This window comes from Vulpes lagopus, chromosome 21, assembly GCF_018345385.1.
Source record: "Vulpes lagopus strain Blue_001 chromosome 21, ASM1834538v1, whole genome shotgun sequence".
Taxonomy (NCBI): Eukaryota; Metazoa; Chordata; class Mammalia; order Carnivora; family Canidae; genus Vulpes; species Vulpes lagopus.
Window position 1 is genome coordinate 1,741,724 of NC_054844.1, and position 26,184 is coordinate 1,767,907.

General features: G+C 45.0%; 1 protein-coding gene and 1 pseudogene across 50 annotated transcripts in view; one reads left to right on the plus strand and one right to left on the minus strand.

Annotated features, from left to right (window-relative positions):
• The window catches only part of CACNA1C (calcium voltage-gated channel subunit alpha1 C), a 760,002-nt gene that overhangs the window by 500,150 nt on the left and 233,668 nt on the right, over window positions 1–26,184 (minus strand). The gene's annotated exons all lie outside the window — the stretch shown is intronic.
• On the plus strand, window positions 24,799–25,187 carry LOC121479841 (annotated as a pseudogene).

Below are 26,184 nucleotides of genomic sequence, written 5' to 3' on the forward strand. Positions count from 1 at the left end.
TGTACACCTGCAGTCATCAGTATCGGTCCTGCCTACCATGAGAGCTAACTTTTGGTATCAAAGATCATACCAGTCAAAGGATGCTGTAAACTATGAAGAAAAACACAAATAGCAGCTAATTAAATTAATTTTGACAGGTCTTGCTACCTCCTCTAAGAAGAAAACCGCACACATGCATGCACGCACGTGCACGTGTGTGTGTATGTGTGTGTATAAGCTACACACCTGGGGGGTTGGCTTCTCTAAGCAGCAGCCAGGGATTTAGTGAGTAACCTAGATATCATTGGAGAAGTAAATGGCATTCTCTCTGAGGCCAACCTTTCAAAGTGTTTAATTGATGGAGAAGTGAGATGTTATATAGGCTTGTGAAAAGTTCCTCAGGATGATTCGTACTCAGATGATTCGGTGGTTGCTCTTGTATGGCTGCCTTGCTCCTAGGGCCTTACCATGTCCAGCTTGATTTGGATCTCATTCTCATGAAGACCTACAATGCAATGACCACAATGTTCAGAAAGTGAAAGGATTGTTGCCTACTAACCTAGAACACCCTCTCTAAAGCATACACCTTTCTTCCTTCTGGATTGTAAGCCTTAATATGAGTCTCAGTTGCACTGGGGAAGAAGAAACAGTGACAGAAACCTTAACACCCAGAATCTCAAACCAAATTACCCAGAGAATTGCCTCTGTAGCCCCACCTCCACCTCTTACTGAGGCTCCCTCACTCAGGTCCAAGGGGTAACATCTGGCAATTTTATTTACAGAAAACAAGGTTCCCATAGGACTCAGTTTCAGAGAGGTAAGAACTTCCCATTTCATCTGTAGATTTTTGATGTGAGCTCTGTCTTAATAACCAGATTTCTTCTCTTTCAGTTCTTGTTAATTATTTATGCTACTGTTGTTTGTATCTTATAACACAAAGATAGTATTTGAAGTATTGTTCTCCTTAGCTGCCTAGTTTCTGCCTTTTTAAGAAGATATTAGAATATAATCTAGCAGGCAAGGCAGGAATCTAGTCTTTATAATTCTCTTTGTGCAACACTACGTTAAGTGCTGAATAAATGCTTTTTAATGATGCAGCAGCTGGAAGGGTTCCACACACATTATCTTATTCATATTGAAGATATCCTGGCAAAGTGAACAATGTCTCACAGATGGAGAAACAAAAAGCAGAGAGGTGAGGTGACTTGTACAAGAAAGAGAAGGAAGCATATCAGAAAGGGAGGCCTGACAATCTGCACATTCTTCCATTTGGGGTGCTATTGGTCATTCATCTCAAAAAGCCACAACCTTAAAAATAAAAAGTTCTCCACTCCTACAAAATTTGGGCATGACCAAAAGCACTTTATAAATATGATAGAAGAAAAAGAGCCCTCATCATTGATTGGCTCAGGGACACATCGTCCCTTTCAACCAAACATCAGAAGATTACTCTGTAAGCAAAAATACATTATCATCCCCATGTGCCAACAGCAGCAGTGGCATAGTGGTATGTACATGTGACCTCCTATCTCTGGACCCCAAGATGCTTTAGATTTAATTATCTCCAATATCTCCCTATTTGCTTATACGAAAGAAGCCAAGTTGCCTTTTCTTCTTCAGGAAATCAATACCAAGTTATGCTGCTGCCCAAGATCCCAAAGTGAACCAACAAAAGATCTTGACCTCCAAATTCATCTTCTAACACAAGATTCTATCCTTCCCTTAATATTAAAATACAATGTACCTGACCATCCCTGCTACTGCCATGAAGTGTCAGAACAGGTGTCTGGGAAGTTGAGAGCTCACCATGAAGGGAGGATGGGAAAGGCACTTCATTCTCTTTTCGACTTAAGTTTAAGAGAATGCTTGGATAACCAAGTTTAGGTGCTTGGCCAGGTGGATGAGAAGTGCAGGAGAGAGTTCTAGAATAAAAATGTGTGACCCATTCACATACTGAAGGAGACTGGAAATCCCACTTTTTCATCTAGGTCTCTTGAGACCAACCATGTTTATTATAATAAAAATTCCATTTCCAAGGTCTGAACACCATTGTGAAGGAGAATTACAAAGTGAAACTAACCAGGAGCATGGGGTCAGTTGCAAGAATCAACCAGCAGACAACAGGTTCAGTTTTTAATCCAACAACCAAGGCCAGCTGGCAATGAACTCTCACCTCTCTACCTGTCACAGTCCCTAACATTTGTAAGGCCCATCTCGAACATTACATTCAAATTGCTTTTCTCCCGATATCTCCCAAATGCAGTATTCCCTCCCTTCTTTAAGCCTTCAGAGGATTTTATGTGTACATCTTTTATGGGATGCATCACAATCTGAAAGGAGTTGTAGATACCTGTAAAGTAACCCAGAATGTACTTATGTATTATTTTGTATTCAACATTATTTATTGAGTTCTTGCTATAGGCTTTATCTAAACTCTTTAATAATACACATAAGTTTCTTAAGGTATGGAACCACAATTTATTCTTTTTTTTTTTTTTACCTGACTAGCACCTAATACAGAACAGGCCTGTATTAATATATGTGGGGTAAAACTGAATTCAAAACCATCGGTAGTGCTGGAAAAACAACTCAGTAGAGAGGCAGGATAATAGGGGAGTTCAGATTGTGAACCTTGGAGTCAGACAGGCCTGTGTCCAAATCCTAGATTAGTAACTTCTTAGCTTTGTGACCTTGGACAAGTTATTTAACCTCGTTTCCTTATCTGAGAAATGCAACCAGCAATACTTACCTCCCAGAATTAATGTAAAGGCTGGACAAGATGGTGTACATAAAGCAGTTGGCACAGTACCCAGCCCAGTTGTCACTGTTGCTATTATACTTCCTGTATAATTCAACAAATGGATGGTAGGATTATCTACCACAGGAAGGGCGATGAATGTTAAGTCCAAAGGAACTGCACTATTGGCACACCTAGTTGGCAGCTCTCGGGGTCCCTGTTCAAAATGGCAAGGCTAGGGTTCTTAGAGTCAGAAGGCATTGCTGGGCACCAGTATTCCTTCCAATATAGCCATTCAACACAGGAGCAGCTCATCCTTGACCATAACTGGTGTGTGCTATATTTTACACACCTCAGTGAGGCTGGGAATCCCCAAAGAAATCAACCTCAGAGATTGGTCAGGCCTGGCTGCTTCATTTCCCTTTTTCCAGAAATACCAAGCTGAAAATAGAGGTTCAAACCCTGATAGTATCAGGGACACATTTTCCATACAGCTTCTCTTTGGAGAGGTAAGGAGAGGTGACTCTCCAATGGGACACCCTGATGTGGACAACACCATCTTGTACACTGTGAGTCCTGCAGAGCAAGGCAGGATGGCCCCTCGCCTTGACCAGTTTAAGAATTTAAAAATCACGTGCCTGTGAGTTGTTCATCAGTGTTTCCATGCATACCCATGCCATTACATAAGGACCATGACATTTCAGATCCCGGTGTCTAGGGTCCATTAAAAAGTAAATATCTCCTTTAAATGGAGAGGCAGTGCATTTCTCCTTCATCCTTATTCTGAAGGGTGCCTCCCTCCATTCAACTTTGCAGGTTCATTTCCAATAGGTTTATGTAACAAAACAGCTGAATGATATATCAAAGGAGCTCTGGGTGCGGCTCTTGCTTAGATGGCACCGCATTTAGAGACTTCCAGTGAATGAGAAAGCACTCCATTTCAGAGCTGCCCACCTCTCGGGACAAGCTAATTGTACCTTAAGTTCAGAATGTCCACTTTTTCCAGGGCATGGGATCAGAAGTGAGCTGGCCTAATACTTAGTCAAAACGTGGCCCTTCATTGCACAAGATGTGCACTACGTCCTCCACGAATGACCCATCCCCAAATATATTTGTGCCAACAATCAAGTCTGTGTGTGAAGTCTTGGACCCTAGAATATTAATATTTACATTGTGTTTTTCCTCCTAGAAAATATTTTCTCATCTCTGTCATTTAATCCTTAAAACAACTCCATGAAAACATTATTACTGCTTTCATTATTACTATGGTCCGTTTTCCATTTGCAAATCAAAAAAGCAAAGCGTCTGTGTGTTAGAGGCTAAGTGTAGTGCCCAAGATCCAAAGCCCATCCGCAGCAGAGCTGGAAATCTGACTCCATTTTACTGACTCAAATCCAATGTTTTTCTAAACCCAAACTTTCTGAAGAGAAATATCGCTCTCTGAGTACTAGGGTATTTGATCTCAATGATTTATTCACTATTGTGTGTAATCAGACATAGTAAGACCAACCATCATTTTCTAAAATAACATTTGCTTTTTACTTTTAATTTTAAAATGTTTATCATAGACAATTGTTAAGAATCACAAATATTCAGAAAATAAATCATTTGTCATTTCATTCCCTGGAAGTGGCTTGTCATTAACCCTCTGATGTACACCCTCTTAGACCTCTCAAGATATGGTATATCTTATCTACACCTATATGAGATATAAATACAATTTATATGTTTTATGAAATTAAGGTCATATTATGGATACTATTCTATGTTTTTCCATTTAGTTCTCCATCAACATCTTCCCATGCCATTAAATATCCTTCCACCTTATCACTTGAATAGCTACATGGTGTTCCATCACATGGATGCATCCTAATGTAGCCAACTAATCCCCTAGAGACTGAAGAATAAGGGAGAACAATTCAATTATTTCAGGTTTGACTCTATTATGAATAGATGACAGTGAAGTACTTGTAAATAGTCTTTGTGTGTATTTCTGATTATGTCCATTGGATAAAATCCTCTAGAATTCTTGGACCAAAAGGAATGAAGATTTTAAGGCTCTTGAATATTTTGAACAAACTGCCTCCAAAGTGAGTATAACCATTTCCACTGCCCAGCAGCTCTGCCTCCAAAACATGTCCCATTCATCCCAATGGGCAAATCATGTCCATCTACCTCACCTCTCCTGCTGGTACTAGGTAGCAGCTTCCAGCCCTCCCAACTGGTCTCTCATACCCACCCCCATCCCCCACCAAGTCTATTTTCCAATCTACAGGCAGGTAATCTTTCAAAAACAATAAACACGTCACCCTCCCTGCTGTCATGATCTAGTCCCTGCCTACCCCTCCAACCTCCTCACTCGTCACTGTCCTGGTCATTCACTGTGTGCCAGATTTGCTCTTCTGTTCCAGACACACACACCAAGCCTGGCCTGCCTCCTTTGTACTTGCTGTTCCCAGGACGCTTCTTCTGTTTCTTTGCAAGCCTAGCTCCTTTTGTTATCATGGCCCCAGAGGGGTCTTCCCTGGCCACTGATTTAGGTAACTCACTCCCTATCGTCATGCTATCCTGTCATTTTGCTTTGTGTCTCTTAGATCCTTTTTCATAGCACCAATCATAACAGGAAGACTTCTTGTTGATTTGCTTACTACTCTATGTTCTGTCTCCTTCTCCCCTTTCCCTCCCCAACCACGCACAGAAAATGTAAACTCTCTTGCTCACCACTGCACCACCAATGCCCATCCACATGCCCAAGCATCAGATGTTCTCAGTAAATACTTGCTGAGTAAATGAATGCACAGAAAAAAGTAGTTTTAGTATGACCCTAACCAAGCATAATATTAGAGCTAAATATAATGATATAATGTAAAACATTATAACCTGGTGTCTTCCAGAAACAGGGGGAAAAGCCAAGAGATGCCATAAATGATGGCAAGTCAAGACTGACGGATAACTCAGGCTCTGATGGCTCACCTGCATCACACAGATCCAGCAGAATCTAACCAGAAATTGGAAACCAAAAACTGCATCCTTTAAAACTAATCTCAAAAAGAAAATGGAAATTTACCATAAGAAATTACAACATATAAGAAAACACCTGAAAGTGTATTATTCTCTCACGTTATAGAGATATTTAAATTGTCTAGTTTAACCATTTACATCAACATGGATGGAACTGGAGGGTATGATGCTGAGTGAGACAAGTTGGTCGGAGAAAGATAATTATCACATGGTTTCACTCATATGAGAAATATAAGAAATAGTAAAAGGGACCATAAGAAAGGGTCCCTTAATTAGAGAGGGGAAAAATTAGGGAAAATTTAGAAAGGAAGGCAAACCATGAGAGACTCCTGACTCTGGGAAACAAACAAAGGGTAGCAGAAGGGGAGGTGGACGGGAGGTTGGGGTGATGGTGACGGGCACTAGGAGGGCACTTGATGGGATGAGCATGGGGTGTTACACTATATGTTGGCAAGTTGAATTTAAATTTTAAAAAAGTTCTTAACACAACAAAAATTAATAAATTGTCTAGTAAGCTACAGATAGGGTGATACAACTTGTTTCCATAATTTGAAGACGCGACATGTTATTAGAAACAAAAAAATGGAAAGCCTAGAGGTGAGACCTCTAGATTACAACAGCAGCTATGGCTATGCCGGTGAGACTCGCAGCCACACCAGCACTCCTGCCTCCTGGGTGGACAGAGGCAAGGCTTGTGCCAACCGCCTTGTGCTGAGCCCCCACCAGGGAGCCAGCACTTCACCTGGCACTTGACATGTGTAACCACACAGCAGCCTCCCGACGACTCTCTGACGGATCAGAACCTGGGCTCCCCTGAGGTCACAGAACAAACTGATTGCATCACGATTCTGGCAGGTACCTATCCAACACATGCTTTTTCCAAAATGGTTCAGCTCACCCACAGCACAGTTTCAGAAATGGGGTGCCCAGATTCCCCTCGCCCTTTCCACCAGCAACTGCTGACTTGGGATGCAGGAGGCAAAGAGCCATTTCCTTCCACCTCTGAAGAGCAGGAAGCCCTTTCTACAGTCGCGAACTGCTTTCCCTGGATGTTTCTCTGTCAGTGTCACCGTCTGGAGTTCATCCAGTGTCAGAGTCCTCGTCAAGGATAGCCACTCTCCTGGGCTCCCCTTGGCCCTGGGTCAGCAGGCCACACAGCGTGTCTTTCCTCTCCCTCCCAGGGCTCTGGGTCCGACAGCACCTCTGAAAATCCTTTTTGGATATAATCAAGCCCTCCGTGTGTGTGAAAGGAAATGTTTCCAGGGTTTCAGGTGCTCCAAAGAGAAATCCTCACAGTCATTATAAAAGATTCGTTTCTTTCTCTAATCTGAATCATCATGAAGGAATAAAGCCAAGCCAATTTCAGGGAAGAAGGCTGGAGCCTTCCCTCTGGAAGTCTGATGGGAAACTCGATGTGAGTACTTCCACTTACAACTCCAGAGAGCGGCACAATCTTGAAAATACTTGATTCTGGGGTTTTTTTTTTTTTTCAATAAATGAACAACCACAACAAAATGCTTAGTTCCTAGTTGATCTGATAAAATAGTAAGAAAAGAGTTTCCTGAATTGAGTAGTCAGCCCTGTTTGCTGGTCTCCCTGCCTCAGCGAGGCCCTCTGATGGGAGATAAAATGAGGGCAGGAGAGGGAGGAGAGCTTCTTCTGACATCACACCAAGAGAAGAGTAGAGCTAGGATAGAGACACGTGGAAGCTGTAAGGGACAGGCACAACATGAAAAGTAAAGCAGTTCTTGGGCTCTTTCCCTAATTCTCTGCGTAGCCCACAGAGGCACGAGAGCAATCTTCTATTGAGAAGTGTCCAAACCACAGTGCTCATGGTGATCACAGAGGGCACAGCAATTCTGCAAAGAAGACTCCACCAGGCGGACTTTGAAAACAAATAGACCCATATTTGCTGGGTTGATTTAATCTGGCAGAGGCTTACACTCAACCTTTACTCCCATATGTCAAGCACACAAATGCACATCACCAATTTTACCACTGACAGCTTCCCTCCCATGCCGAGAGTCTTGTTTTCCTTGAAAGGCAATTCCCAGAATGAAATATGGAGACATATTTCATAACTCATCCAACGACTTTCAGGCTGTTAGACACTGACTAGTCAACCCATGGTCAGTAGCCACTGGATGATTAAAAACCAGTGATCAGATTCCTCTATGTGCAACCTACAGCTGATAAGAGAACCTCTCTGCCCCTCCTTTTTTTTTTTTCTGTTATAACAAAACAGATCTTCTTAAATATATTTCACATATTGCAGTAGCCTGGACATCAAATGTTTCCCAGAGTGAAATTAAATATAGCATTTTATTTGGAACAAGCCAGCCTAACTCGATTTTCCCCTTCCAGCATCGCCACATAGAGACCTTCCATTTGGCAGCTGAAAGATGTGCTCAGCTCTGAGCTGGACTTAGAACTTCCTTCCACAGTCTTACAATCCATCTGTTTCCTCCGCCCTAGTTCAAGAGCTTCAGAAGTCATGGAGGGGGCTGTCTGGTCCTCTGCCCCCGGGGCCCTGTCTTGAAGGGAAAATATCTTTCTCTTCTCAGTAGAGCCTCTCCAGGCTCCTTGTGACCACCATCCTGAACCACTGGAAACAACTTACTAGAAAAGGCAAATGCCATGGAGCAGTCTGTCCTGGACAGAGGGAGTGGCTCACCCCTAGGATGTGGCTACACATTGCTCATTACTGCATGTTGCTCATGCTGACCCTCAAATGAGGGCAGGAGAACTAAGCAAATGTTACTATATGCCCACGGAGGGCTGTGCATCAGGAATATAAAGGTTATGAAGAAGGAAAGACTGTCAGCACAGGTGGGATGAGGGGCAACCTCAAGACCCCAGACTCAACATGCTCACTTTACAGATGCAGCCACTAGACCCAGAGAGGACATGGCACTCTTAAGGATCCCAGCAGCAGGCAGTAGCCCCTGTGGCTTCCAATATCTTGGGTCAAGGCTTGCCCAGAGACCTCGGGGAAGTTTAGGGGAGGACAAGCACCCAGGAGATGCCTCTAACGAGTGCGTTGTCAGCGGAGGCCTATGGTGAATTTTCGACGACAGCTGTCATTTCCTGGGGCCTGACAGGGTACCTGGCAACTCTTTAATTCCAAAAACAGCTGTGGCACAAAGAGATGTAAGCTCAGAATCAGGCCCCAGGCCCATGAACATCAAAGCCACAAGGTGAATCCAGTTTGTTTCTAACTCTGAACTCAACTATGCCATGTTGCCTCCCTATCCTATGACCTCCCTTAGCCCTCCCCAAAACAGAGCCATCTCTAAGAAGCCAGATCAGGTCCAAATGAAAACCCTTGCTGCAAAGCTGTATATCAAGTAAGATCCAAAGTGTGTGTGTGTGCTCATCTACACACATGCAGGAAAAAGGACACATCTAAATACCAAGTGATTCCTAATTTTCTTCTTTATAAATTTCTGTTTTTCCAAAATATTAAAACAAACTGTTCTTATTAATCTGAAATTGAATTTTTAAAATTGTGGCCAAATACACAGAACATAAAATTTACCATCTTTACCATTTCCGAGTGTACAGTTCAGAGGCATTAGAGTACATTCGCATTACTGTGCCACCATCACCACCACCATCCATCTTGAGAATATTTTTCATCTGGCAAGACAGAAACTCCATACCCATTCAACAATCGCTGCCCAGTTCTCTTCCCCAGCCCCTGAAAACCACCATTCTGCTTCCTGTCTCTAGATGCTCCATATACGTGGAATCATATAGTATTTTTCCTTTTATGTCTGGGCTTATATTACCCCATGTAATGTCCTTGAGGTTCCTCTATGCCATAGCCTGTGTACACTCTCCTTCCTTTTTCCTGCACGTACATATACCATTCAACTGTCCACGGACACTTGCGTTGCTTCCACCATTGCTTTTTAGATTTATTTATTAAAGAGAGAGAGAGAGCATGAGTGAAGGGAGGGGCAGAAGGAGAGAAAGAATCACGGGCAGACTCCACACCCGGCAAAGAGCCCAATGCGGGACTCAATCCCAGGACCCTGAGATCACAACCTAGGCCAAAACCAAGAGTCAGACACTCAACTGGGTCACCCAGGTGCCCCTTCTCCTGCTTTTGACTATTGTGAAGAATGCTGTGAATATAGGTGTACAAATAACTTTTTTAAGCACCCAAGCTTCTTAAATCCTGAAGGATATTTTCAGAATATGCTACTGTAGATTAAATATCAGGTTATGTCCTCTATTGGTCCCAGCCTGGGAAACAGAGCAAATTCTATGCTGTGGTCTGTACATTTTGCCTTCTGTCTCTAAACACCTTTAGAGTGGTTCTAAACCATTGGTTTAAATGGTTTTCAACCCTGGCTATACATTAGAATCACCAGGGGTGCTTTTTTTTTTTTTTTTTTTTTTTTTTTACCAGGGGTGCTTTTTGAAAATACTGATGTCCAGGCCCAGCTGAAGACATCTGAATCAGTCTCTGGGTTAGGCAGAGGATTTTTTTTTTTAAAGCTTCCCCTCTCCCCAGTTATTCTGCACGAGTGAGAATCACTGCTATAAACCCTTTTCTTTGGGGGCCACTTCTCTTTATTTACAAAATCTCTGCCCTGCAAATAACTCCCTTTCTCCCAACAAAAGTGAAAGGGGTTTGCTGGCCAGTCAACTACCCTAGTTGTTTGCCTGATTACATCTCAAGGAGAGACCCTTGATGCACAGCACTGCCTCCTCCTGTGAAAGCATTTTATCTCTAATTGTGCGATAAGAGCCTGCCTCTTTCTTGGAAGGAATGCCAACATGTATAAGCAGGTAAGAAGGTATTTCTGGGCTTACTCAGTCCTTACGGGAATTATAACCCAGTCCTTTTAAGGCAGCAGGGACCGGAAGAGAGAGAGACAAGGTGTGGTCCCAGGCCACATAAGGGCCAGATGGTGGACCTGTGGTTCCAGGTCCCAGGCCTGGAAGGAAGCTCCTGAGGAGGCTGGTTCCCTGGACTCTGGACTCGCTGGAGGAGACAGAGGACCTGGGCCATGCTCACATTCCTCTGAGCCTAAAACACCCCCAGGCCCTAGCCTCCCCCATTCTCACCCAGGACTCCCAGGTATATCCTGCCAGGTACCCTGTGTCTTGAGGACAGCCAGTGTGGCTTTGTCCGGTTCTATATTTGGCCACTTCCCCTCTGTAACCAGCACGCTAGAAAGCACCTCTGTGCTCTTGTGCTCTCTGATCGCTCAGTTCTTGACAACAGAGGCTGTTGCTGTAAAGGGGGGCATCGTGACTTCCCCAACAAGATGAGTTCTAAACATCTCTGTCGGAAGCTTCACAACCAAAGGTGGACATGAGAGTGGCCATGGCAGGACATCCCCTAGAACGGTTTCTCTCTCTGCTGCTCCCCTCCAGAGCTTTCCTCTCCCAGCGAGCAGACCTGCGGCTCCAAGGCCCTTCACCTCTCCGTGGGGCTCCTCTGCCTTTTTTGGGGAGAACCCTCCCAATCAGGATATTGGAGGACATCCATGCTGCCATCACAGCAGCAGCTTCCTGCTGCCAAGGACTGCTCCACTGGAGACCCGGAATGGGGCCCTTTCCTCTGCCCTGGCCTCCTCTGGAGCCTGCATGTAAAAGGTGGGGTCAATGGGCAGGTCAATTCTGTTGGGGGGGAGGAGGCTGCTCCTCCATCTACATGAAATGCTAACGTAACAGAATGCCAAACAGTGCTGGAAGACAGGAATGACAGCAGGAGTTCAGAGGACAGATGAGTGTGAGCTGGAGAAGCCAGGGTGCCTGCAGAGAGGCCACAGAGCACGGGGATTAGGGGGATGGAGATGCCGCAGCCAGGCCTCACAGGAAGGGAGAAGGCACTGTGCCCCAGGGGACAGGGCCCGCCTGGGTGTGGCCAGGAGGAACCAGCCCACTTCTAAACTCTCCTCTGCCCTCTCAGGCATGCTGGCCCCCCAACGTCATGAGCAGTAAGGTTAGCGGAGTACTTGGCCTCACAAGAGATAACCAGAATCCATCCTAAGAAGTGTGCAAGCTCATGCACGGGAACAGAGAGGAAGTGTTGAGGGGTAAGGAACACAAAGACCAAGGCTCTGAATAAAGCCACAGAACACCTACAAATAGCAGACTGAAGCAGAAGCTGGGGAACGTACATGGCTTGTCTCTGACATATCTCGGACCAGGGAGCCTAGAGTACGAATATGTCTATCTTGTGCAGCAAATCGTGGTGGGGCACCTACTGAGCATTAGCACTGATGAACTCCTAAACTGCCTCCATGTTTTCATGCCTCCTTCCTCCTGACTTCCCACTCAGAAGGTGCTCAGCTCCAGACCCAGAGGACACACTCCTCTGCAACATCAGGAGGGGACAGGATGGGGGACACTGAACATTATTTGTATCACCTCCTCAGTACCTCCTTTAGGTGGAGGTGAGATGGTTCTGCACATTTTATGGGCAAAGAAACAGAAGCAGAGAATAGCAGAAATGGTGTTCAAATGAACCTCACCCATCAATAAATTATATTTGCTAACCAGAAGTGTCTGCCCGTGGATTAAGCCAGGCCTGCAGGAGTAGGGAAAGTGAGCCGGGCAGGAGGACTATTTAGTGGTGCCATCACTCAATTAAAGTGTATTGGTCACTGGGAGGGAGCTAACTCCTGAAGCCCTGGCCTGTGGTTGAGATCCATTTTTGAGCATATTTACATAAGAGAAGGAGCACAGTGTAACCAAAAGGGCATAAGGATGTGGACACATATGGATTGGCCTAGGTTCATTTTTAGCTCTGTAACTTTGGATTTCAGCTTTATAACTGAGAAAAAAATAACTAAAGGAGTCAAAAGAATCCTGGTATTGTTATCCTGGTGATACTCAACAATAGAAAACTATTAACTTTCTTAAGCTTCTATAACAATTATTCACAAATATATTTACCTAGAATAAAAACCCAATAAAACTTTTGAGATGTCTGTTGAAACTGACTGAGGTCACTTATTGATTGTGTACTGATACGGAGCAATTTCCCAGGTACAGATAAGTGGGGGGAAAAGCAATACAGGGCAGAATGTGTAAGTGTTCCTGTCAGGGGTGAAGAAGTCAGTATACATCTGTATGTTCTCTGATGTGGAGGTCCCCTTGCAGGGACAGGCCCTGGAGGTGAGGAGCAAGGACAAGAGAAACTTTTCACAATATACCCTTTTGTGGATTTTTTATCCTGTACTATATGATTCTGCTACCTTTTAAAAAATACATAGAAGGCACGTGATGAGATGAGCACTGGTGTTATATGTTGGCAAACTGAATTTAAAAAAAGAAAAGAAGAGAAAGAGGGAAAAATAAATACTAAAAAAAGAAAGAGAATACAGAAACATGATTAACTTGGAAATGCAGCTCACTATAAACTGCACCTAGGCAAACAAATGGTTAATTTCAAACACTGTCATTTGCCTTATAAATGTGGCCCTTGTGGGGATGGTCAGTTGGAAGTCTGACCTGAGGGGCACACACTCTGCCCAGACCCCTCAATCTGGACTCCAGCCTGGCTGTTTCCATGGGTCTTCCCCAGCTGATGAGCTTGAGCGTTAGAAGTACCCAGTTTGACGTAACTTTGCCTCATTCTTATTTATTGCCTACTATTACTTTCATCTACGCGTAGATTGCTTTCCTCTTCTGTTTCTGTTAGGTTTATATAATAATAGTTAAATTTTCTTTTCTTTTTTGAAACCAAAAATATAAAAAATACATAGAATAATTTACTTAGAAGAACTCTGAGAAAAAAAAGAAATAAAGCTATTCCAAGGAGCTAAAAACTTTGGGCGAGCTAGCGGGAGTAAATAAGCGATGTCATATTTCGTGGCCCAATGGAGAGGTAGTCGCCGAGGTCTCTATGTCCAGAGAACAGTCTGGGGCCACAAACAGGTGGTTGCAGGGAGTCCTGCCTCCATCGCTCTTTACAGAGCCTTGCAGTGCCAACTTCAAGATGAGCCATCACAGCCAAGAGCCACCTCCCTGGAAATTACACTTCATAATGATTCTAAGTCTCTGGTTCCCATAGCACCTTTTATCCAAGGAGTGCAAATGCTCGTGCACAACCACAAGGGCCCCAAAGCCACCAGCAAGTGAAGGGGGCAATTCCCCGCATCTGTGAGGACCATGACCCTGAGGGGCCTGCAGGGTAAGCACCACCCAGCTCCCTGGGCCAAAGCTCCCAATTGAAGTCCTCACTCACTTCCTGCGACCCCGAGGCAGTCTGGCCTCCCCATGTCTCAGTTTCCTTCTTCGCAATTTGGGAATATGAACAATACTTATCTCACAAGCTTAGGGTGTAGATTAAATAACAGCCAGAGTAACAACTAATGTTTATTGTCATTTTACGCCAGACGCTGCATTAAGCCACCTGACACATATTTATCTGACTATGATCCTTAATTTATACGAGAGGAATTGAGGCAAGAGAGGTTCAGGAAGCCTCCCACATGACAGAACTGGTGAGGGGAGCCCCAGAACCTGTCACACACACTACTGCTCAGCAGGTTGCCAAGGAGGCCCACCCAGAAATGGAAACACTGAGGCACAGAGCAGCTGCCCACTGTGCCACGCTTTCTCCCATATGACCTTGAGGTCCTAGACAGCGACCTCTATCAGCTGATGTCAGGCAAGCTAAGACAAGAGAGCACAGTGGAGTCACTGCTTCTCAGCCTGAGGGCCAGGGGTGCAGGCAGTCCCTGGCAGATTGGAGGCCTCTGGTCCCCTCGACACTGGCAACAACCTCCCCCCTCTTCAGGACCCAGCATCCAGGGCCTTCTTGACCAATCGCAGAGAAGGTGCCAGACAAACCTGCACAGATCCCAAGGTACCTGCAACAGGATAAAACTGGTTACTGTTCAAAAGCCTGTGGCTGACACTGAAAAATGTAAAGAAGGGATGGCCCAATGAAAGGAGGGGCCGCACAGAGCCAGCAGGCCCATCTGTAAACAGAGAGTACGTTAGGAATGTGTAAGCAGCGCCATAAATCCCTTGTCAGCTGCCTCCCGTCCTCCCTCACGGACAGGGCCCCCGTCCCGGAGGCCTCGGGCAGGAGGGGAGCTTGGCGGCCGCCTCTGATGGCCACAAAGATAGCGCCTCGCCTCGCAGAGTGGCTGTCACCGAGCACCGGGTAAAGCAGACACACAGGGAGCTTCACTCATTAACATTGGCGTTGCCATGACAATGAGCTGTTGCCAGGTAGCAGAGAACTAGGAGAAGAGTGAGAATTAGCAAAGCCTAAAAATAAAGCCGTTATGTTTCTTCCCCCGTCTAGATGTCCATGTGTAACAGGCAGTAATCTCGCCTCCGCCCCAGCCCTGCCCTCTCCCCAACCGGCCCCCATGGCGGCTCCCAGCCCCGCCAGTCCCACGAGCCCCAGAGCCCCAGAGCCCCACAAGGCAGGGGTGTCCCTCCAGGGCAGGGCCACCTGCAGACAGGTGAGGGCTCACACCAGAAGGCCCAGGCCCAGCTGACAGGCAGCACGGAGAAAGCGCAAAAGCCAGGACGCACGCTCCCCTCCTGGGAGGTCAGCCTGGCCTCCAGACCGAAGCTGGGCCCACCCCCAGTGGCCACATGCTCCCCGGGCCAGACTCCTGGGCTCAGAAAGAGTGGGAAGTGGCAGGTGCCCTGGCCTAACCGATCATTTTTTCTCTTGTAAAACACCTGAGTCAGCCTCAGCCCCCGAGGTGTCTGTGAAAGTCAGGGGCCTGGGCCGGGAAGCCGGAGTGTGGTTCGTGGTTGCCCTGATAACTGTGATACCCCAACAAGGGCCATCGTGATACTAATGCCAAAAGGTAAGAGAGTGTAATGATAAAATTCATGGAGCAATTTGTAAACATCTCCCAGGGACGCCCGGGCACTGGAATTATTTTCAGGGTCTTCCGGTCTGGTTCTGATATCAGAGGAGAAAATACACGTGTCTAACGGTTACATGTTTCCTTTGTTCATCTCTCCCCAAGAGCCACAAAGACAGAAATCACATCTGGCTATTTGCCCTCATAACCTGAGTGTCTGCTGTCATCCCAGACACACAGTCAGCACACAACAAACAAGGAGCACCGCCTCAAACACGGCAGACAGCATTCTGCGTAAATGGCAAAGATATCAACAGTAATAACACCTGACCTATATAAAACACCTCTCTTTCTAAAATTCTAAGCTCTGCCTTCTAAGAACTAAATCCTACTTTCTATCCAGGTCTCTAGTCTCAAAAAAATGGTTCACCACATATACAGGTATATTGTGCTCTAAGCAGATCAGAGAAATTAAAATCCAGAATTTTGTTAGCAATGATTTCCTTTTCTAGTAATTATAAGATTTCCTCAAATGTAGACCTGCCTAATGTCTTTAAAGCATAATTTCTTTAATATAGTGTGTGCTAATTTGAATCTCTATTTTGAGTGAAGCCAGCAGCAATGACTAAATTCGTGGTTTCTCTCCTTCTACCAGACTCACCCTTGAGTTATCTCCCTCTACCATGGCTGATGTGCACTCAACAAATGCAAACAGTAGCTAATTTTAATATTAGTGCAAGAAGTACGCACTTAAGAAACTAGAGTCATTATTTCTCTCACCATCACACCATAAAAATATATAATCCAGAACGGAACATAAACATTATTTCTTGGTTCTTCAACTGTTCTGGATTATCCAGTCATTCATCCAAATGCCAGTTCCTGCCTCTGGTCCCCCCAAAGCTTGTGCAAATAATATAAAAGTAGCAGATAGAATGACAAATAAAGGAAGGAGCAGAACAACTGGGGATTTGAGAGCAAGCCCCATTGATCATCCCACTCCCCATCCCAACCTCCAAGCAACGCCTCCAAGCAAGGCCAAACCTGAATTAATTTATGCTCTTGAGAGAATGAGAATCAGCAGGTGAGGTCCTACCAAATAAGTAATAGTGATGCACATGATGGCTGTATCTCAACAAGACTCCAGAGAGGTTCATATTCTTACAAACATACAGCAACAGTAGCCATCAAGCCTGCTTTCAGCATTGCCTCTAGAGAAGTTAAAGGTCATGGACATGTTCCTTCTCTTCCAAAGTCTCAGACACCCCAGACCTCTACTAGAGGGACCATGTATTCACAGGGCCTGATGTTCTCATAACCAGGCACAGCCCAGACCAATCTGAAAATGCTACTGGAGCATGTTTTCTACAAGCGTGGTTTCTACAGTAGAGCTCTTTTGAAAACTTTATGATCCCTTCTACTAAAAGGTACACGAGAGATGGCTCTCACCATCACTATGCAACGATGTTGCTACATAAGATCCCAGCTTGTCCTCATTACCCATCCATATACCTTCTTCCTTCTCTATGGCACAAAATACCCAGTTACAGCTGCAACTGGAAGGGGTTACTCAACAGATGGAGGTGACAAATAGATGTTGAATGACTGAATCGGCAAATGAAAAAGCTAGCCTAATGCTTTTCCCCTAAGACACTCAGATTATTGGGGTGCTTCCAAAAGGAGAACCTTGGGCTCAGTTCTCCGAGATCCCACCAGTCTAAGGTTGATCGTGTTTGCCCATTACTGTCTTTGAGATCATATGCCCCAGTACCAAATGTCATCACCAGCCCTGTGAGAACTGGGTTTGGATCCATTCCCAACCCTGAATCACCTCACTCTACATCATTTCCCCAGACTTCAGAATCAAGGCACCCCCACCAATCCTAGGCTTCCTCATAGGGAAGGGAAGCAAGGCAAGCTACCTGAACACCCTCAAAGAAACACAGCATAAATCCGAATGCTGTTATTAGCAATATTGCCATCACTTCACTTGGGACATTCTTTCACATGTCACTACTTCTTCCTGCCCTAAAGAGTTCATATTTTCCACCATGGCCCCGGTGAAGTGAATCTCTAATGATGACCCTAATGAAGCTGCTGAAACATAGGTAGACGTCGACTCTGTACTAGCCACTCCTCCCAGATGTTCTGTTGCAAAAACAGTCTGATAAAAATAAAATCACGCCAAGCTGAAGATCAGATTCCTCTCCCTGCCCTTCCTTCCTTCCTGCAACAGATAAACTTGTTTTCTTACTTTGCATTTGCCATTTTTAGAAACAAGTTAGAAGTAAAATGCAAGCCTCTCCTGGAGGAAAGGATAAGGGTATCAGTCTCTCTCTCTCTCTCTCCCCACTCTTTTCTCTCTCTGTCTCCTCTCTGGCATGTGTTACTAAATTTTATATAGCTTGACTTGCTGCATCTCTGATATGAGCTGCTTATACACAACATAACCAGACATATATTTTTAAGAGTATGCATCACTTAAAATAACTGGATTTTAAGCCTTCTGATTTGAGGTGAGAATGTGGTTGGAGGACTGCATGGGTCTTGGCTCTTGAGAAAGCAAGGCAATTAGTGTTTTTAAAGAAAGGTAGGAGTAACCCTTCAGGAGGCCACTGACAGAAATATAGAAAAATCAGACTTGCTTTTTGCCCCACCAGACCCCCCTGGAAAGTACAAATATCCTTTCATGGATGGTTTCCAGAGATGAGTTTTCTGAAGCTCAACGCAGTTATTTTAAACGTCAGCTCCTTAAACTGTATTTCTAAAATATAATTAGCAATTCTTTATTCTTGGCCAAACAACTGCTAATAGAACACTGTGTGTATGGTGGCACAAGCCAGTTAAGAATCTTATAAAACAATGCCCAAAATACAGAGTGACACAGACACCCTTCTTTCTGCCTCTGTCTCTTTCTCTCTCTCCCCTCTCTCTCTCTGTCTCATACAAGTACGCACACAGGTGGAAAACCATTTGTCTTCCCAGAGCCATCAAATTTCAGGCACATGATGACTCCTGCCAGTGAATTTCTTATTATTACAACCACTAACAGACCACTTCCAACTGTTTGTTTGTTTGTTCGTGAGGATTATTGGTATTTGGTTTTCTTTTTTTTGAAACATACTGGAATATAGAATGGATACTTAAAAATTTTTAAAGGTATTTTATTACTGTTTTCATGAAAACAATTCTAACAATAATATACCTCACCCCAACCAAGACTTCAGTGGGGTATAGTATGATTGGGTACTTCTTCCTGGAAGCCATTAGGACCAGGGAGTAATATTTAAAAATCACCCACCTGTCAGAATGGATATTGCCAGCCAATAGAGCCGGCCTAGGGCTCTGGAGCCCTTTGCCCTGCTCGGTGTACATCTTCTATTTACTGGCTGTAGGGGAAGGCCAGGACTCCGAGGCAGGGGTCCAGGTGGTGGCGGCACTTGGATGAGAGCAACTCAAATGCTCAGAATAGTTGGAATAAGAATCACGTTTCTCCATTATTTCTATGGTGGGGGGAGGGGAGCGGGGAGTACTCAGGCCCTAAGTTAGACCTCAGGTCAAACGAGAGGGAACCCCCAAAAAACCAACCAACAACAAAAAGAAACCCAAAACCAAGGTATTTATTATGGTGGGAAACAATTTTTTTTTTTTCTGGGGCGGGGTGAGGAGAGGTTTAAGATAAGCTGACTTCTTTGGCTTACTCATCCCGGGGGGTTCCAGTTTGGGCTGATCTTCTGCTACTAGGTATGATAAGTACAAACTGATCATGACATACTAAGACAACTCCATATTAGTTGGTAAATAGCCATTTCCCTGAGTTTCCAAATGCCCTGCACCACCCAGGCCCCCTTCCTCAGGCCTCCTGGATCTTCCCTTGAATCCACTAAACAGAGGGTTTATGCCAGGCAGGGCAGAAGACTCCAGAACCCTGCAGCAGCTCTCCTGGCCAGGAGTATCCATTCTGATGAGTGCTGCCATCAGCTATTAATATTAATGAGTGCTGGACCAGCTATTAATAACATGTGCAGTCCTAGTCATGGTCTTGCCTTAAGACTATCTCAGCTGGCATAGCTCTCCTAGCCAAACCCATGGTGACCTATCCAGCATGCGTCATCTCCCCTCTTGTGAACAGTGCTCTATCTAGCTGTTTATTTGAATTATGTCATGTGTGTGTGTGTTTTCAATGTGCATGTCTTCTCATTCCTCTCAGACGCAGAGATATGAGGCTGGCATCATACAATGTTTTATGTGTCTTGGCTTACCACTTTATATTTAACACAGTACCTGGTGCATTACAGACACTTAAAGATTGTTCATCGGAAAAGACTTCTAAGGTCTGACATTCCAACAGCCATGGCCTGTAAGTTTATTCCCATCCTAATCAAGCCCTGCAGGTCTAGTCCCCTCCATGAAAACTTCTCCGGAATCTCCCCCTAAGTGATTCTGTGTTCTTTAATCCCTAATGAATCAACAGACCATGCTGTACACTCCAACACCTAATTTAACTGTACACCACCTTATGTTATGCTCCTTATGAGAAAGTTCAATTCTTGTTGTTTGTCTTATCACCTCAACTAGATTATAGATTCTTTGAAGACAATGACCACGTGGGAAAAGGTACATTTTGGTAATCCATTTCTGAGAGTCAGATGTTCTGTGGAAAATGGTAACTTATTTCCCATTATTTTAAATAGGAAAAATTACAATGTGTTGTATTACATCAACCCCAAACCAAAATATGTTACAATGTATTTCCTAAAATGTAAGCAAAGAACAGCACATAACTATCATATAAACGATCACATTAGGATGTAAAGTGTTTAAAATAGCACTTCCTGACCTCTCAGTTGAATGTGCAGAAGCCTGTTCACCTGGTTTCTCCCAGAGCTTTAAAAGGGCCCAAATAGATGACCTCCTTCTAAGAAGGTTGGCAGTCAGGAAAAGGGAAAGGAAGAGTGTGTTGGGGGTTGGAAAAACAATCTGGTCCACCTCACTATTAAACTGGCTTTGCAAATCCTCCAACACACATGGCCAAGACTCCTCCCCTGGGGAAGGGATGAATGTTCCTCTGATGTAGTCACATGCCTCTCTTAGCCCCCAAAACAGCCACAAAGCACATCTCCTTTGTAGACACTCAGTGGGCTCTACAAAACACCTACAAATATTTACCGTGTACTACCAACTGTATTTGAACAATAACTTGAGGCTTTAAAATGTTATATTGTTGGGGCGCCTGGGTGGCTCAGTCAGTTAAGCGTTTGCCTTCAGCTCAAGTCAAGATCTCAGAGTCCTAGGATAGAGCCTCACACCGGGCCCCCTGCTCAACAAGGATTCTTCTCCTCCCTCTTTCTCTGCCCCTCCCCCAACTTGTGATCTTTCTCTCTCTCCCTCTCTCTGTCTCAAATAAATAAATAAAATCTTCTTTCAAAAGTTATATTGAGTTTGAGGGATAGAAATATAAACCTTTCCTATATAAATATCAACTGAAAAACATTTTATTCAGAGCTGTGTATAAAATATGAAGCAATGGTATTAGAAATGAGGATATATTCTCCCAGGAATATGTTAACAGGGGAAACATTCTGTAGGAGAAACCTGTATTTCTTCTGAACCTTTACCACCTTTAGCATAATGATGGGTACGTGGCGTATGTCCAATAGGTACTGAAGGACAGGAAGTTAGTATATCTGATCATTGACTACAGAAATGAGATGAGACTGGGTTGGAGAGCAAGAGAAATCCTACATTGGCCACGCTGGCTATTCAAAAGAAAAAACTAAGAACCAACACTCACTGGACACTGAGTATGAGGTAGGCACACATGTCAGCTCATTTAATATTCATGATACCCCAGAGAGCAAGCTATCGCCAGTCCCATTTCACAGACTGGATAGACAACTTGACTAAGAGCCACACAGCTAGTCGGTGGTGAAATCTAGAATTGTACGTGGGTGTAACTGCAAATCCTGAGCCTCTTGCACCATTCGTAGTGCCTCCTCTCAGGTCAGAAGCACAGTTAACCCCCAGGCACTGCCATTCTCTCTCCCAATCCCCCAGCATCTCATTTTATCTTTGAAAATGCTACCCTGTGCTTCTGAAATCACTCATCTACATTGTGTAAGTAGGAATGTAGTCAACTGGACTTCTTCCTTCTGGATCGCATCCCAAGGCCTGGATTCTACATTGCATGGAGCTCCTGTGGAAGCACTAGATCTCAAGTGGACTACTTGATTTACACGGAGTGGTCCCAGTTTGTCCCACTCACCCTTCTGCCTCTCTGAGCACCTCCAAGTCAAGGTTAATCCCCAACACAGACCATGTACACCAAACCCTCTGCCTACCTCCTTATTCAAAATCATCAACCCAAGAGGAGGAGCCAGTCACTATTTATTCATCCGACAACTATTTCTGACCTGCCAGCATTGGGCTAAATATTGGGGGTATGACAATGGAGAGAAGATAAGGTCCTCAACCTCACCCAGCTACTGGGGTGACAGACAATCATACAAATAAATACATAATTACAGATTATTTTAAGTTCTATAAGAGACTAGAGCAAGAGAAAAGGGCAAGATAGGGCAATATAAAAGGTTCTAACAGGAAAGAAGATTTAGAATAGGAGCTTCGGGAAGACTTGTCAGATGAAGTGACATTTAATGAGACCTGAATAGAAGGATACGAAAGAGAAAGACAAATTAAGAGTGAGTGCCTCTGGGTTGTCGGCCTCCTCCCTGTAACCACCACGACCTGCCACCTCCCAAACCCCCGCCTCCACCTGCCTATCTCCAAGCTGATGATGTGAGAACCCAGCCTCTCCAGGGGGAGGTGGGGTGAGGGGGACCCTGAACTTCCACACACACAGGTTTCCCAGTTGGGTGTGCAGAAGCTCGTCACCTGGTTTCACCCAGCCCTTGATAGGGGCCCAAATGGGTGACCTTCCAGGAAGGGTGGTAGCCAAAGGAAGGCAAGAGATGAGGATGCAGACAGGTTGTGGAAAACCACCCTGGCTCCACAAACGCTGCCGTGCTTGTGGCCAAGACCCCCTATCCTTCTGAGAAGGGACAAATGTTCTCTGGTGTGTGTGTAAAAATTTTTAAATATGCATCCTGAGAGAAATGTAACTTGTCTAGTTCTGATTCATTCATAACTCATCAAATTTGTTTTGCAAGCACTGCTTGATGTCCAAGAAACTGCCAAGCCTCCCTAACCCCCACATCCCCCTTTGAAGTGGTGGTTATGCAGACGTCACACGCCCGCCTAGGCTCTGAAGAACAGACCCCAGGGCTCTGAGCCCTGAGATTTGGTAAGAAGCAGACCTGCTGTGAAGGTCTTCCAGCCACAGCACCCCGCGCTACCCCTTTAGGCTCTGTTTAGCAATCTCTCTGGTGTGAAAATGTATCCAGAACACATTAGTGAAAGGCTCACGGGTGTGTAGGGAGAAGAGAACTGGGGGGAACGATAATCAATGTTTATTTCGTTTGTTTGCTGACTGAAGCTATAATGTGTCAGCAGTCAGGTGAACAAAAAGAAGTGTCCTCCTTTTCTAGATTCAGAAAACTGCCCTAAAAACAGAAGAAGGGACAGGCTTCCGTGACTAAGCTCAGTCCCAGAACTCTAACTTCGTACTTGATTCTGTGTTGAATGGACCTTCTCAGCCAGGAGCAGTGTGTCCCCAGGGAGGCGGTCAGAGGTGAGGGGGGTACTTTGGTTGTCATCAGACCTGGGGGAGGACTTAAGTGGGGGTGAACATCAAGGGTTCTAAACACCCTGCAATGGGTGAGACTCCCCCTAACAAAGACTGGTCTCAGCCAAAACGCCCCTCACACTGAACAATAGCTAATGTCAGGGGAAGAAGCCCAGGCAGTAACGACAGCGCTCAGTGGCCACGGGGGTGGGGGCAGGGGGGACAGCTCAGAGACAGGACTGTAGACATAACAGCCTATGCTACCTTCTCAGTACTGGCGTGTTGCTCCTCTGACCTTATGGTCTGATGGCCTGAAGAGTTTAGAGGCGTGTCCCTTTAAGGGAAAGACTGCATATGTTTCACTCTAAACAATACTCAGTGTGGAAATCAAGTCACTTTCTAAAAACTCCAGGGTAGATACTCCAGGGTATCTGGAGGAAAGATGCTAAGTACTTCTTTCGTGGGATCCCCATGATGATTTTATCTCCATAGGGGGAAAAAAAACTTGTGTAGTACAAATAGGCTTCCTAGGCTTCTATGCTCAGGCACCTTGATTTCCAGATAGAAAGCATCTCTTTATGGAGAAGAGAAGTCTACCTTGGACTGCAAGACATGGGGCATTTTGTCAACACATGTCTTCATCTGTGGGGCTTGGAACATTCTCAGGGCCCGTGGCCCTTTATCCATGAGCCTCACCTCACCCTCTGCTTACAGAGAAGACAACAGAGCTTGTACTTTACTCACAGAACAGTTTTAGATTAAACGAAGGGTCTAAGGATGGTGTCCAGCAGGATGCTTTCCCCCATGTGAAACAAGGTCCGTTTCTGTCTTCTCTGTTGTGGCTGTTGAGATGGTTGTGCCTTCCAGGAGGAAGAGGGCAGACAAAGAACCACTGGATTCTGAGTGCCCAGAAGAGAACTGATGGTCTCCTACCCCCAAAATAATTCTCATGCCTATTAATAAATGCTTGAAATGTCTTTAAATGATTCAGGAGAAGACTTAAAATATGAAATATCTAATATTCATGCAGGCTATAAATGACTGCGATCTAGTTCTTCAGTCCTTGTGCAAGTTTTAACAGGGAGAAGAGCCTGAAATATACAACAGCATTGATTGTCTGGAAGCAACGGGGACCGAGCATCATGAAAGTAGAAAAAAGACACAAAAGGAGATGTGAGGCATCACAGGCATGCTCAGCTGAACCAGCTATGAGACACCAGGCAAGGCCCTCACTGCATGAGCCTCAGTTTCCCTGTTTTTGAAATGGAAAGACTGAGTTGCATGTTCTTAAAGGCCTTCCAACTCTAAAACCCTGTCAGTCAAGCCAGTGATTGAAAAAAGTGACTCCACATTGTCCAGCTCAGATAAGAAGTGGAGGTCCAAGGTCAGCCATAAATCATTTCTCTAATATAAGTTAAAGAGAAAAAAAAAACAAATAGTTTTGCACACGACAAAAGTTTTAAAAAATGTAAATAGTATTGCCTTTCCTCAGGTGCTCTGTCCTTCTGAGGGAGCAAAGGCTGTGCTGGGGTGAGGCGCTCAGTTCACCCGCAGACCGGCAGCGTGCCCAAACCATGGCCTCCTTCTCAGAGCTGGCCTCCATTGACTCAGCCCTCATCCTGCATGATGATGAGGTGACAGTCATGGAGGATAAAACCAAGGCCCTATTAACGCCAAGGGTGGAGGTGTTGAACCTCTGCAGCCAGGCTTGCAAAGGCCCTGGCCGATGTCAACATCAAGAGCCTCACATGCAAGATAGGGACTCCTGCACCCACCCCAGCAGCTGATGCTGGACCCGCAGGAGGTCCCGCTCACTCCACCATTGCTTCCTCAGCTGAGGAGAAGGAGGCGGAACCAAAAGAAGAAGAATCTGAAGAGGCTGATGGAAATGTCATGGGTTTTGGTCTTTTTGACTAAACGTCTTCTGTAAAATGTCAATAAAAAGTTGAACTCTTGGGGTACCTTGGTGGCTCAGTCTGTTCAGCAGCCAACTCCTGATTTCTGCTAAGGTCATGAGTTCAGGGTCATGGGATTGAGCCCCGTGGAGGGCTCTGCACTCAGCAGGGAGTCAGTTTGTCCCTCCACCCTGCTCCCTGCTCGTGCTCTCTCACTCTAAAATCAATCAATTAATCAATCAATCAATCAATCTTTTTTTTTAAAAAAAAAAAAAAGGCTGAACTTTTAAATAAATAGGTGGTCAGTGCTCTCTGAGTCCTTGTCAGGAAAACTGATGAGGAAATTGGCATCACTGGCTACCTAAAAGCAATCGCTCCTTGTCCCTGGCTCTTAAGGTCCAGATTCTGTTTTTGTGACCCCTCTCTCCCAGTGATGGAGGGAGGTCCTAATTCATCCAAACTGGTCAAGATGATCCCACTCTCCTTGCAAAAGGGACATCTGACCAACTCCTGGCCAGTGAGACATGGCGGAGTCTACTGGATTCATCTGGGAAAAGCTTCCTCACTCTTAAGAAACACTCAAGAGACACTTAAGGGACTGGAGAGATGTGTCCAGTCCCCCAGACACTGCTGTTTCTGCCTGGGATGTCTGCAATGGCTATGGCCACGTCATGATCTCAGGGGAGCTCTCTGACAACAGCCACACTGAAAATGGCAGAGCACCAACAATCAGGAGGATCCATGCCCCTAAGTCCCTCAGGAGATGATGGGCATGATGTAGTGATAGAACAACCTGGAGCCACCTGTCAAAGGTCAAAATGGACAGACTCACCACAGGTGTCAGGAGAAATGACTGTGCAGCCAATACCTAACTTACAAGAGCTAAAATATTTGCTTCAAGGAAAGTTTAGAAAAGACTTTTGGAGAAAAGACTATGCTTAAGAACAATTAAGAGTACATCAAAATGCATCCCTCACCTTGAAAACTAAGAATCACATAAAATAAACATGCTGCTCTGCATGTCACCTCTTGATAGCCTTGTCAAAGTGAATGCCAGCCACAGCA